Genomic DNA, 15386 nt, shown 5'->3' with positions numbered 1-15386 from the left:
TCCTATATTGGGCAGCAGCGATATAGGAAGGTGCTGAAAGGCATAGAGGCTCTTCACATGATTAGTGTGATGAGCTGTAAGGGGGTTTGCGGGGAGAGCAGGCTTAGCCCGCTCTCCCCGCAGACAATCCAAAGGCAGCCCTGGGTGGCTGGATCGGCCACCCACACAACTTCTGGCTCCGTCATAGAGCCAGTGGGGGCTGCAGGGATTGGGGCCACGCGGCTCGTGCGGGGCATCCTGGAGAGACCCCCAAGCCCGGAAGGCTGCTTATGTGCCGCGGCAACCCACGAGCACAAAGATGAGGTTAACGGAGCGCTCGCTCCATTAACCTCGTCTAAGGGGAGGGGTATTTATGGAGACTAGCTGCTGGGAGCCGTGTGGCTCCCGTTGCAGCACACATTTGCCCCAAAGCGGGCTAGGCTCCCTTAGCCCACTTCTGGGAGATCGTGAGAATAGCCTCTTAATCTCACACTGCGCAGGAGAAGGCAATGGTGAACCCCTCCTGTATTCTACCAAGAAAATCACATGGCTCTGTGGTCGCCAGGAGTCGACACGGACTCGACGGCACAATTTTTCCTTTCCTTTACTGACCTTTTGGCCTCAAAGATGTCTCCCAGCAGATTTTAGACCTCTGAAGACACGTTTTCAGTCTGTAGATATTTCCTTATTTTGTCCTTTAAAAAAATGAAATTTTGTTTCATTATTGGCATAATGACACATTCAGTCAGGTCGCAGAACAGAATTTCTAAATGTTCTTCTAATTGCCTTATCTACTTTTACAGCAGAAAATAAAGTTAAGCAAACAAAACATGCTGCTATGCTTGTGAAATTTCCAGTTACAATTGCTGGAATAGAATCCCATGTGAAAAGAAATAACAGAGAGGCCCTGGTTAAATAATGCTATCTATCTATCTATCTATCTATCTATCTATCTAGAGTGCATAATGTCCATGTAGACATGTTATTTTGCAGCAGTATTCTCACAGGGATCTTTTTCATACATTTTTGTATCGATGAATAGATTTCAAGAAACTAATAGCCCAAACCCATTTTAGTTGCAGTGGCAGGAACTATTTATGTATGTATGTATGTATGTATGTATTTATTTATTTATTAAAACATTTTAATACTGTCTCAAACTTACGTCTCTGGGCGGTTTACAACAGGATAAAAACAAAGTAAAACATTCATTAAGACAAAAATGGAGAGGGGGAAACACACGCATTACAACATTTTAAATTTTTTAAAAATAATATTTTAAATCAGCATTAAAAGCATTAAAACAACATTAATTAAAAGCCTGGGTGACGAGATGTGTTTTTAAAGGCTTTTAAAAAGCTGTCAGAGATGGGGAGGCTCTTATTTCACTAGGGAGCACATTCCAAAGCCTCGGGGCAGCAGCGGAGAAGGCCCATCCCTGAGTGGCCACCAGACGAGCCGGTGGCAGCTGCAGACAGACCTCTCCAGATGATCTCAGTGGGCAGTGGGGTTCATAACGAAGAAGGCATTCCCTTAAATACTCGGGGCCCAAACTGTTTAGGGCTTTATAGGTTATAACCAGCACCTTATATTTTGCCTGGAAACATAGCGGCAGCCAGTGTAGCTCCTTCAATACAGCCACCGAGAGGTCCAGAAGGACCAATAGAGTCACACTTCCTCTGTGAATTGCCAATTGGAGATCATCTATCAGGCTGACCAAGGCAGTCTCCACCCCATAGCCAGCCCGAAACCCAGTTTGAAATGGGTCAAGATAATTAGTTTCATCCAAGACTGTCTGGAGCTGTGAGGCCACCACCCTCTCAATTACCTTGCCCAGCCACGGAAGGTTGGAGACAGGCCTGTAGTTGTTCAAGTCCGAGGGATCCAGGGTAGGCTTCTTCAGAAGCGGTCTAATAATTGCCTCCTTAAGACAAGGAGGCATCCTACCTTCCCTCAGAGACGCATTTATAATCTCTACCAGGTCTTCTACAACAACCTCCCTGCCAGATAATATAAGCCATGTTGGACAAGGGTCAAGAGAACAGGTGGTCGGCCGCACCATTCCAATTAGCTTGTCCACATCCTCAGGAGTCACAAACTGGAACTGATCCAACCTAATCACACAAGAGGAGTCGCTGGACACCTCCACATCAGACACTGAGGTAATTGTGGAGCCGGAGTCTAAGTCGGCCCGAATACGAGAGATTTCCCCCACAAAGAATTCATTAAACACATCACAGCGGGTAATCAATGGTTCCAGATTCTGATTCAGGGGAGGAGGGGCACTCACTAGCCCTCTCACAACCCTGAACAACTCCGCCGGACGTGAACTTGCAGATGCAATACAGGCAGAAAAGAATAGCTTCTTTGCTGCACGTATGGCCTGAGCATAAGTCTCCAAATGAGCTCTATGTTGCAATCTGTCAGATTCAAGCCGAGTCTTTCTCCACTTGCGCTCTAGTCGTCTACATTGCCTCTTCAGCCCCCGTAGTTCTTCTGTATACCAAGGGGCCGATTTTGAAGCAGAGGATGCTTAGGAGCAATCATTTCTACTGCCCCAGTGAGATTGCTGTTCCAATTCTCCACCAGGGCATCAACAGGAACACCAGCAGAGCCAACACTAAATCCCTCCAAGGCTTCTTGAAATCCTAATGGATCCAATAACCTTCTCAGGTGGATCATCCTAATAGGTCCCTTGCCCCCGTGAAGGTGGGAAGTGATTGTGAGTCCGACCTTAACCAGATGGTGGTCCGTCCATGACAATGGGGAAATCACAGGATTCCCCACCCACGGAACACCACCTTGATCAGAGTGAAAGACCAAATCAAGCATGTGACTAGCAATGTGCGTCAGCCCCGAGACCACTTGGGATAGGCCCATAGTCGTTATGGCTGCTATGAACTCCCGAGCTGCCCCGGTTTTGCATTTGAGCTGCTGAAATAACTTCCTATAATTTGACAACTTTGCAAAGCCATTAACCAGTACTGTGCCTATAATTAGAAGGCAGTGATGGGCAGTAGCTTTCCACCCCCCACACACCCATGTAAAAATAAATTAATAAACTTGAATTAATGTGGCAGATAACTGCAGGCCATATAGAATTATTATTATTTTTAAATGGATACATTCCAAGTCCTCTAGTGTGCAGAGTGACCAAGTCATCAACAGCTCACCATGATGCTCAAAGGCAATGGATGCATTACAAACTCAGAGGAGCATCCAAGACCTCTTAGCAGCCTCTACCTTTCTCAACCTGGATGCGACTACCACATCTGGTAAGTAAAGCCAAGTGGGGAGGATTGAGAGAGGCGGAAGCTGCAGGGAAGGCTCTAGGCTCAGTGCACTTCGGATCAAGTGCCTAGAGCCTTACAAACTTCCTGTCCCTGTCCCGGAGAAGGCAAGTCCCTTCCTGGCTTCTACCATGGAATCCTCTGAAAGGGACAACAGGCATCTGTTGACAACTTGTGTACTAAGGTCACCTTTGGAGACTCTCTTCTGGGTGCCCCTGCCTTTGGAGGTGAGACAGGTGGGAAGAGGGCCTTAACGGTTGTGGCACCCCACCTGAGGAATGCTCTCACCTGGCACCTACATTGCTATCTTTTCAGCCCCACATGAAGACCTTTTATTTTCCCAGGCTTTTTAGAATAAATTATTGTTATGAATGTTTAAACTGCTCTTTTATGCTGTTTAAAACTGCTGCTGCTTTTATGCAGCAATATGTTTATTATTTATTTATTTATTTATTTATTTATTTATTTATACAGTCAGACAGGTGTTATTGACTGGTTTGTTTTATCCAGACATCGAGTCCTTCCCAAGGACCTGGGATGGCTGAATTTTATTATCAATGTTGTTGCTGTTTTTATAGATATAGTCACAGAATATAGGCTGTTCCCAGTAAAGTTGCTTTTCGTAATTGGCTGGTGGTGATTTCTGTGGCCCCTATGGTGTTTAGGTGCTCTTCAAGTTGTTTTGGAATTGCACCCAGGGCGCCAATTACCACTGGGATTATTTTGGTCTTTTTCTGCCACAGCCTTTCAATTTCAATTTGTAGATCTTTGTATTTTGTTATTTTTTTTTCTATTTCTTTTTCTTCTATTCTGCTATCCCCTGGTATTGCTATGTCAATTATTTTAACTTGTTTTTCTTTCTTCTCAACTACAGTTATATCTAGGGGTGGGCCCGGACCGGTTCGGAGGCTATTGAAAAGGCCTCCGGACCGGTCCGGTCCGGAGCTGGGTGGTTCGGTCCGGGGGTGGGGGGTCGCTTTAAGAGCGGCGGGAGGGTTTACTTACCCCTCCCGCCGCTTTCCGATGTGACCCCCATAATTCGTTGTGTAATTGGGGCGGCAGGATATCTCCCTGCTGCCCCTTCCCCGCTGCTCCTCTGCAAAGCGCTGCAAAGCTCCCAGTAATGCTTTGCGCGCACTCACTGAATACCTGCATGAATCACTGCCCCACTTTTAAAATGTAAATCACCTGGTTTCCAACCCAAGAAGGCAGACAAGCCAGAGGGAGCGCGAAGGGCAACACGAAGGGGAGACGAGGTGGCGTGGCTGGCGGAAGACAGGCAGGGAAAGGACACGATGGAGAAAGGACACACGGCGGTCCTCCCGAGAGAAGCACATACAGACCGCTCACCCTCTGCAGACCGCTCACCCTCTGCTTTTAGGATCATAAAAAGATCTGCTTTGAAAGCCCGGCTCCCCACCTCGTCTCTTAGCAATAGCCATCCATACTGCCTTCCCCCGCTCTCCTGCCCCGCCTCAGCCGCAGCTACTACAGCAGCATGGAGACCCTCCCGCCGCTCTTAAAGCGACCCCCCACCCCAGTGCCGGACTGCAGTGTGGCGGTTCCGTGCACACCCCTAGTTATATCTGGTGTATTGTGTGGCAGATGCTTGTCTGTTTGTAGTCGGAAGTCCCATAATATTTTTACATCTTCATTTTCTTCAACTTTTTCAATTTGATGGTCCCACCAATCTTTGGCTACAGGTAGCTTGTATTTTTTGCAGATGTTCCAGTGTATCATCCCTGCTACCTTGTCCTGCCTTTGTTTGTAGTCAGTCTGTGCGATCTTTTTACAACAGCTGATTAGGTGGTCCACCATTTCATCTGATTCTTTACAAAGGCGGCACTTGCTGTTTGTTGTTGATTTTTCGACTTTTGCTCTTATTACGTTTGTTCTTAGTGCCTGTTCTTGTGCAGCCAGTATTAAACCCTCTGTTTCTTTCTTCAAGTTGCCATTCTTAAGCCATTGCCAGATCTTGGTGATGTCTGATTTTCCACTTATATTGTGCAAATATTGACCATGCAGGGGCTTATTTTTTGATTTTTCTTCTCAGTTCTTGACTTGTTCTCTCTTGTAGGCCTGCTTTGTTTCATTGGTGTTGAATAGTTTCGCGTTATTGACCATTTGAAGTGCATCTTCTTCACTGTCCTTGATATATTCTTCAAGGCCTCTTTTCTCCTCCTCTACTGTTTGATGGACTTGCAGCATTCCTCTTTCACCTGAGCTGCGAGGATGTATAGCCTATCTACTTCACTGCAGGGGTGCAGAGCATGATTGATGGTCATTATTTTCCAGGTCTTACGATCTACCGTCTCTAGCTCTGCCTGGGTCCAGTCTATTATTCCTGCAGTGTATCTGATAACAGGTATAGCCCAGGTGTTTATGTCTTATATGGTGTTCCCGCCATTGAGTTTGGACTTTAGGATTTTTCTAACTCTCCTGATGTATTCACTTCCAATTTTTCTTTTAACTTCAGTGTGTGCAATGTGTGTTGTTGTTGTTGTTGTTATTTTGTTGTATTCCACTCCACATATTTTTAAAAAGAAAAGCAACCTAGAAATTTTTAAATAGATAAAGAGTCTGTACAGCTAATCTTGAGTAGTCTGAAAACTTCCTCTTGGTTTTTTTTAATCAAGTATGTAACAACCACCTCACTTACTATTCCCTCTGCAAACACTCACTTGCTTCCCCTGTTTTTCTATCCACTATTCCTTGTCAACATTTTCTCCTAGTTGCCTCTAGAACCCTTAAGTTCTTATTTTTTCACCAGAGTCTTCTCCATGCTGTTTATTTATTACGGTTAATAGTAGTAGTAACAGGGGAAGCTGAATGCCAGCTAATGGTGTTGCTATTGTAACAAGCCTTCCCGTATTTTCAAGTTTTTTTTGTGGAGCCTAGAAAATTAGTAGATGTGGTTTGCTGTCTGCCATCAACAGGAATTCATATTTATACAGCGTTCTTGCAATTATAGTACTGATTAATGATAAGTGCCCTGCTGTCTGCAATCTATTCCTTTGAGGGAACCACACTTTATGTTCCAAAAATGTTTTATACCTCTTAGTGATGCATTATTATTCTTTGCAGATCAAAGATCATGGTTGTCATGGAAACTGCAAAAAGTGGAAAGCCAGTCATGACATAGCAATGGCATAATGGGGAAGATCTGCTGGGAAATCACTCACTAGCCTGAGGTTTTGTGTTGGAAATGCTTGGGTGAATTTAAGTGGAAAGCCAAGTCGTTTCAGAGATCTAAAAGCATTGTGGTATTAAATGCAAAATATCAGTAGCTGTTACAATCAACATGCTTGACTCTGTGCAATGCAGCAGTACTATTTCCCCAATTTTCTTTTTCAGATGGAATGCATGAATACTGTTTTATTAATACAATCTTGGAAAACCTACAAAAAGCTGCTGTGGGTATACAGCATCTCATATCCTAACTCGGGGAAAAGAAACTCACAGTATTATGCATGCTTACTCAGAAGTAAGCTCCATTAAGTTCAATGGCTTACCCAAGTAAGTGTGTGTAGAAATACAGCATCAGTTCTTTGAATTAGGCATACTGAATTTGAAACATGGGTAGCCTAAATTGTAGGGATTTTATTTTTTTTTTAAAATCTCGTTTATGAAACTGAGGGTAATCACCCTCAGTTACACAGCTCCCTGAAGCTGATCAGGAAAAAGCAAATTGGCCAATGAAAAAATGAATACTTGGCTTTAAAAGAAAGCCACAGGGCTCTGTGGGCGCCACGAGTCAAAATAGACTTGACAGCACACTTTACCTTTTTTGGGAAGTAGCTGTGACAAGTAATTTCCAAAAAATGCGGTTTTGAGTTGAAAGAAGGATCTGGATATCTCTGAATTCCATACCTCCCAGCCTTTGTCATCATCGAAACTGGGGAATAATCAGACCTAAACACTATCACTCTTGTAACAGTCAGTATAGAATTTGCCCTAAATTTTGAGAGAGTAAACCTTCCATTTATTTTAACTATAGGCATTCCTGGCATGATGCTGATGTTTAAATTAACTCTACTAAAAAAAGAAATAAACTAGGTTACAAGCAACCCGACGCCAAACCGCCGATATTAACGGATGCGGATCATGCGGAGCCGGTGGTTGGGGGCATCTCAAGGAGCTAACAAGTTTTACCCGAAGCAGTCCCCTCTTTCTTAACCAGCGAAAACCTTAAAGCAAGCAGACTAATATTGTTCGAAAAAGTCAACTGAGCATACACATAGGTTTTGTAACTACAACTTTCAAAGAGTTTGCTTCTTGAAAACTGGTTTTTCTACTCTTCACACCTAGGCAAGGCAGCTCTTCTCCTGTTAATGACTCTCTTATTTAACAACCTGGAAATACATTGAGATAAACTAGAATTCGGAAAACAAAGCCCAATTTGTGTGTGGGGTGCTTCCAAAGATCTCGAATGGACTTCGGGGGTAAGTTTGGCCAGTGTGTGAACGCACACACTCTCTTCCGAAGGAGATTTGCGGTAACAGCCCTGTGTGGAAATGCTTCTGGTGTGTTCACTGGAGATTTTAACTGATCTTCCCTTCACTTTGCGGGAAACTCAGGGACAGATTTTTGGGAGGCACAATGGGCTGCAGTGAGACAAGTTGATCAGCAAAAATTCCCCCCGATGTTTTTCAGTTCACACAATGTTAGAAATAAATCCAGACTATTAAAACCATCCTATCTGTCTGTCTGTCTGAACCACTTTGAGTACTTTTGTTGAAAAGCAGTATACAAATATTTGTAGCAGTTTGTAGTAGAAGTAGTAGGATGTCAGCCACTGATGCTAGGACAGTCTGTACCATTCTCTGGAGCTCCAATGGTCCAAACATCTCCTGAAGATGCCACATAATGGGGTTACCTTACCCCTCTCTACTGCTGTGCCATTTAGTCTCCCAAAGAAGTGCAACACACTACTCTACTACGTTGTGGGCAAAAAGCAAATGATGGTACAGTATTCTTCACTAGCCAAATCAACTTCCTTGGCAACCCTAAGCATAGTATTACATTTTGCAATAGTCATCTTGAGGTTACAATAAGGGATCTTCACTACATGGTCCATACAGACCCTGCTGGTGGCCCCTGATTTGCTTCTCCACCCACCACTGCACACACACTCCCCAGCACCTTCTGCTTTGTCTTCCAAGCAGCGGCAGGAGGTGAGAAAGAAGGAAGGTGCTTGGCCAGCACCTTCAGCGTGTACCTTCCCCCTAGAGCATAAGCGCCCGCGGCAGAAGGAGGAGAGCAGTGGTGGCAGTGGGATGGGTGTGAGCTGGCAACAGGGTGGGGGAATGCGCCCCAGCAGCCCCCGCCACCTAAACAGTGAAGACCACTGGCATACATGATGAGGTTATTATTTGAAATCACTCACTAGATAAAACTGAGGGAAATGCTTTTAAATCTAAACGCACTTTAACATATTATTAATAATAACACAGGTATATTAGCTGCTATCTGCAATTAACTGTATTATCTCTACAAATCCATTAGGGTGTAAGACCAAAAGCAACAATTCATGAATAAGTAGAGAGTAGATTGATTAATTGCATGTTGTATTATTTTGATTGAAATATTATAACTTCTGTGAAAGGATATTTTAAGTTGATGGATTTGTTCCTGATTTAGACAATGTATTATCTAATTTGCCCATCAGGGAAAAAATCACTGTGTTGTTTAACTGAGAGAAATTGTCATCTTTGTTCCATATTATTAAAAATTAAAGTATCATCTGTATTCAGATACTAAAGTGTTCATATTAATTGGTTAATTAATCAATTAAGTAGTTAAAAGAAAGGCATTTAACTGATTACAAAATTGTACACAGCTAACAGGCCTATTCCAAATAAATCCATTTGAAAACCCCTATTGATATTAATGAAGCTGCTTTTCCACCAACCTTTTTTGGATTTTCCTAAATCTCAGTTTCAAAATTATTCACTTTTGTAAAAACCTTTACTTCAATCTTTGACTGGATGCTTGTCCTGTAATGGTTTTATATCAACAATAAAATTGAGTAAAATATTCCAGCATAAAAACATTGCCATCAAAATGCAGTTTAAAAGAGCATGAACCTGCCTTGGCTGGCATCTGGCTTTGGTACTTACGAATAAAATGATTTGAAGTGGACAGATTGACACTATCACCATCGTCAGCGCTTTTGCCGCTAGAAACTTCATCATCCGATTCCCACACAGAGAAGATTGAGGAGCCGCCAACTTCTTCAAACTTCCTCATTAAAATTCCACTCATAGCTGCAGCATTGTCACATGTACCTGTCAGAGGAACAGGAGAAATGAAGCATGAAAACATTTGACCGCTGACCATGCTATCAAGATCTCCAAAGTCATTGCTGGAAGGGCTTAAAAAAAAACAAAAACTAGCACATTTGGCTTCTGCTTCTGCCTGGATACTGGTACTTGTAAACAGTCAGACAAGAATTATTAAGCTTGAATACATTTCATATATATAATATAATATAATTTTTTTCAAGCACATCTTAACAACAACAACCCAACTCCCCTGAATGAACGAGATATATATATATATATATAGATATAGATATAGATATACACACACACATACACACACACACACACACTGCATGCATGCATATATATATATATATATATATATATATATATATATATATATATATATATTTGTTTGTTTATTTATTTATTTATTTATTTATTTTTTGAGAAGATGCAGCAAATTTATGGCCTGACTCAGAAATTTACCCAGCTGGCAACAGTTTACATGCGGCAGAGGTTTCAGGATACTTCCCTCCCCTCCGTGACAGAGATATATACAGGGCTGGCCCATCCACTAAGCAGATGTATGTGGTTGCCTAGTGCACCAATTCTTGGGGAGCGTGAGCTACTGCTGCCATGAATAGCCACCCTCTGTATGGTGGCTGGGGCAGTGGCAGCTGGGGCAGGGGTGGTGGTAGAAAAAGATATTATACTTTTAAAAATCTGTAAGACCACTGCTGCTGCCCCATGGAGCTGGGCAGCACACGGGATGACAATGGCAGTCTTATGGGTTTTAAGAGGTATAATCTCCTTTTTAACTGCCCCCCTGCTCCAGCTAGCACCAACCACCAAGTCCGGCTTGGTTCCTGGATACCTTGGGGACCATCTGCTTCCAGCTGAATAGATCAGCTATCTGACTAGATCAGCTGGGAATGCTCTGTGTGTCGACACATGCTGAAGCCTGTTGTCAAGCATGCAGGACAGGACCTTCCCAGTGACTGCCCCCAGATTGGGGAATTCGCTCTCAGTTGAGATCCACATGGTTCCCTCTCTCCCAGCCAGGGGCATAACTATAATAGGACAAGGGGAGATGTAGATAGATAGATAGATAGATAGATAGATAGATAGATAGATAGATAGATAGATAGATATACACACACAGGTGAAACTCAGAAAATTAGAATATCGTGCAAAAGTCCATTAATTTCAGTAATGCAAATTAAAAGGTGAAACTGATATATGAGACAGACGCATTACATGCAAAGCGAGATAAGTCAAGCCTTAATTTGTTATAATTGTGATGATCATGGCGTACAGCTCATGAAAACCCCAAATCCACAATCTCAGAAAAAATTAGAATATTACATGGAACCAAGAAGACAAGGATTGAAGAATAGAACAATATCGGACCTCTGAAAAGTATACAGTGTACTGTGCTTGATTGGCCAGCAAACTCGCCTGACCTGACCCCATAGAGAATCTATGGGGCATTGCCAAGAGAAGGATGAGAGACATGAGACCAAACAATGCAGAAGAGCTGAAGGCCGCTAATGAAGCATCCTGGTCTTCCATAATACCTCATCAGTGCCACAGGCTGATAGCATCCATGCCACGCCGCACTGAGGCAGTAATTGCTGCAAAAGGGGCCCAAACCAAGTACTGAATACATATGCATGCTTATACTTTTCAGAGGTCCGATATTGTTCTATTCTACAATCCTTGTCTTCTTGGTTCCATGTAATATTCTAATTTTCTGGGATTGTGGATTTGGGGTTTTCATGAGCTGTACGCCATGATCATCAAAATTATAACAAATTAAGGCTTGACTTATCTCGCTTTGCATGTAATGCGTCTGTCTCATATATCAGTTTCACCTTTTAATTTGCATTACTGAAATTAATGGACTTTTGAACGATATTCTAATTTTCTGAGTTTCACCTCTGTGTGTGTGTGTGTGTGTGTGTGTGTGTGTGTATATCTGGGGGCCCACTGCCTTGGGCCCTCCCCCAAGGCAAGTCACATGACTGACTCCCCCAGCCATGCACCTGCCTGGGCTTCTTTCAGTTGCATTCATGCTCCGAAACTGATGTGAGTGTTAAGACCTGGAGCTACCAGAACAGCATGTCTTTCTCTAGTCCCATTAAATGATTTGCATTGTCCACAATTTACAAAACCTTAAAAAAAAAATTAAGATGATGTTCTATTGTAGAACATAGGAGATATATATATATAACTATGCTTTTTGTTACCACTGTTCAGCCTCATTTAAGATTTCTTTACTTCATGAGCTGAGCTTCAGTGAGGGAGGTGTGTGCCCATTTTACAATCTTGTCTCTGGGCCCACTCCAACCATGCTATGCCCTTGCTCCCAGCCTTTAGAGAAAAGTGAAGTCTGCCCTTTTGATTCAGGCTTTCAGCCAATGAGTTGCCAAGTGCTTTCTTTTAATTTTTAGTTGTATGTGTTCTATTTTTATGTTGTTTTTATTGAAATTTCATTAATGTTTTTATTTTGCTGTCAACTGCCCTGGGGTCTTAGGACAAAGAAGGGTGCTATACAAATAGAAATATATAAGTAAGATTTTGGTGCCCTCTATATTAAGTTAAAATTATATTCTCTGTGTTGTACAAAGCACTTTTAACTGAATGCGGGGAGTGGGTTTAACTGAGTGGGGGGAGTACAAAGTCATATTTGATGTTTAAAAGCTGCCCTCCAGGGTTTCAGACAGTCTTTCCCAGCCCCACCCAGAGATACCAATAACACTACATTTGTCATGGATGCTCCATGTAGATGCCTGCTCACACAGAAGTCTAATTTTGGCAATATCTGCCCCTTTTTGGAAGGGGAAGCATGGCACAAATCTGGCACCTGTGCAATCGGGCATCATAGGTGACATTATTTGCATAGTGGAAATGGCTCTTCTGTCCCATGAAGTCTCTCACCCACCTAAATAAGTGGCTGAACTGGTTCAGTGTGGCCTCTTTTTACACAAGAAAGGATTTGCCATAGCAAAACATTTTTCAGACTAAAGGTCATGTTTACAGATGGTGCCCATGGTTGCCACTCCAAGACAAACCAAGGGAGCTGTACTTTGGACCCAGGACTGCATTTTCCAAATGTGGATCAACCCTACTTGAAGGCTGGCAACTTTCTAGGCCTGGCCTGGAGTCTCTAGGAATCAGCATTAATCTCCAGGTGACTTTTGAAAGCAATCCTGGAGATATTAATGGCTTGGTGGGGGTAAATCTCTAGGAATAGCTTTAGTTAGAGTTGGCAACCCTGTGGGAACTGCCTTTTCATTTCAGAGAATACTACAAGGAGGAGATGTTCATTATCCAGCACACAGTCAGGAGAAACTGTCAGCTTATTCTGATATAAATGATTCAGAAAAATTGTAGGAGGCTATTCCTTCGAAGCTGCACAACCCATTCATTGCAGAGTGCCCACTGAACTGCAGCTCATTTGTTTAATTATAATTTTCAAACAAGTTTCTCACTGTAAAAGTTCTCTGCAATGAAGGAAGGACTAGCAAAGGACACATTGCCACTATTCTTCCATTTGAAAAAGCACAGTTTTTCGACTGAAACACTGAAGCCTGACATATTTTAGGTTACTAAAGTCATACTCTTAAGCACACTTCCTTGTAATTACGTTATGTTAAAAAATAACTAATGGGAGCAGATTTGTGTTTTAGAAAGGTTGCTAACTGACTAGTAGTTTGCTGGCCTGATTAGTCAAAACATGTTTTGTCAGCAGGAAACCAGGTTGGCCATCTGTAAAGCCAGTAAATTCCAGATTCTGTCCATGCTTTATTCCTAATGTAGGCTCTGGCCTGATCCACACATGCAAAAAATAATGTGATAAGAGTCCTACGCTGGTAGACACGCTGCTTCAGGCTGAAGGTGGGAGATGTATTTGAATGCTTCCTTGTGTGGAAAAAATTGTCCTTCCTGTATGTAGAACATTAGTATGTCAGGCAGAAATATTCTGCCCTTGCTCACTCCTTGCTGTGCTAACTTTCTACCTGCAGGAAGTTTTCAATGCAAGGGAACAACAGCAGCAGCAGCAGCAGCAGCAGCATCTTACATTTTGAAGCAGTATAGTCCTGTATATACTCATTTTCTTGATTTCTCTCCCCCTTGTGCTATTTTCATCTCGCTTATATTGTTTGTTTGTATTAAATTGGAAATGAAAACAATTTTTTAAAAATCCAACTCGTTTTTTAAGAATACTCGCAACCACAGAATTTGCCTTGTGCATGAAATTTTGAATGGGACATATTTTTTAAAACATGGAACTGCTTAATAAGGTAGTGCAAATCAGAACTTAATGGATTTTGTTAAAGGGGTCAGTGCCTTTAGTAAACTGTAATGATTAACAGTGAAGTGAATGACTCCCAGATATGCTCAGTGTGGTCGTTGTTTGATGATATGGAACCAAACTAGAGTCTTGGAATCCATGGCTTTATATGCCACAGTTAGTTTTATCTTATACATGTGTAGTCAATAGGAACAATAGCATCCACACACCCACCACACACACCCCAAAAGCAAATCACATAGGAGTATCCTTCAATGGCTTCAAAACATTAAAGGAATAAATGATTTTACACCTTCCTGAGTGCCACTTGTCTGTAGCTTTTGGGACTGCCAGCATAGAGCTAATTATAACCCAGCTGATGTCTCCTGGCATCACATTCCCCAAGTAAGATAATTGTGCGGCATAGATGCAAGGCAGAAATGCTAATGGAGAGAGCAAACAAAGAATTGCATGTTTATACTGGAGGCAGTGATGGGAGAAACCGCATCACTTTGTCTGAACAACTGAAGCAGTGGGACACATCAAGTTGTATCTGCTGCAGGAATTGCTTGCTACCATCACTACCTGGAGTAAAAAACAAAAGAAGTGGAGAGAAGGGAAGGAGAAGGGAAAGAGGTGGAGTGGTTGGGGATCCCTAGATTCTTGCGATAAAGCCTGTTTTCAATGTTTTCCCACTCTCCTGTTCCCTAAATATGTCTCCCACACAAACAATGTTCCCTACCGTCTCCCACAATACATGCAATACCACATTTGTGAAATCACAATTATTGCCATGGCAACCAGCTGCCACATCAAAACTCAAGGTTTATATTATGACTGGCAGAGAAGAGAAAAATGAGCTGGTGGACTGTAAAGGAGAAAATGCAACTTGTCCCACACAGCCCAGCCCCAAACAGATATTGTTAAGAAAGGCTATCAGGGCATTTTTATTAACTGAACAGATTAGAAATGGGACCAAGGGCAAGATCCAGACATACCTGACATCTGCAGGAAGAGGATATTTTAAGGGCCAACCTTAAAAGGTTTTAAAATTAATGTTAAGAATGTAAGAACATAGAGCAGCTCTGTTCAATAAGACCAAAGGTCTGCCAAGTGAAGTACTCTGTTTCATAAAGTGGCCAGCCGGGTGACTCTAGGAATCCTACCAGCAGGAGATGAAGAAAATATCCTTCTTCCACTGTTGCTCTCCCAGCAACTCACACTCAGAGGTTACTGACTTTGAACCTGGAGGTTCTATTGCTATCATGGCTACCAGCCAGTGAGAGAGACCCAGAGGCGTATCTAGGGAAAATAGCGCCTAGGGCAAGCACTGAAATTGTGCCCCTTGTCCAAACATCCGACAGCCATCTTTCACATAACTTTACCATAATATCAGCTGAAAAATACAAGTCAAGCTCGTTAATCTTTTAATATTTCAAAAATAATTTAGAAAACTACAAATTTCAGTATGCTGGGGCTCATGAAATACCCAAATACTATGTGGAGGTATACTTGGAAAACTAATGTCTAATTCTCTACTATGCATTGTAGCAT

General features: G+C 42.4%; 1 protein-coding gene across 4 annotated transcripts in view; it reads right to left on the bottom strand.

The window, feature by feature from the left end:
- CSRNP3 (cysteine and serine rich nuclear protein 3) overlaps positions 1-15386 on the bottom strand; it is a 134869-nt gene that overhangs the window by 94192 nt on the left and 25291 nt on the right. For all 4 annotated transcript variants that reach the window (XM_053264254.1, XM_053264246.1, XM_053264268.1 and 1 more), the window contains 2 exons: positions 9389-9556; positions 592-674 (listed from right to left, as the gene is read on the bottom strand). The gene's annotated coding sequence lies outside the window, so the exon portion shown is untranslated. The remainder of the gene's footprint in view (positions 1-591; positions 675-9388; positions 9557-15386) is intronic.

Source organism: Hemicordylus capensis, chromosome 1, assembly GCF_027244095.1.
Source record: "Hemicordylus capensis ecotype Gifberg chromosome 1, rHemCap1.1.pri, whole genome shotgun sequence".
Lineage (NCBI taxonomy): Eukaryota > Metazoa > Chordata > Lepidosauria > Squamata > Cordylidae > Hemicordylus > Hemicordylus capensis.
Note: the sequence above shows the minus strand (reverse complement) of the source record. Positions and strands in the feature narration are given on the sequence as shown.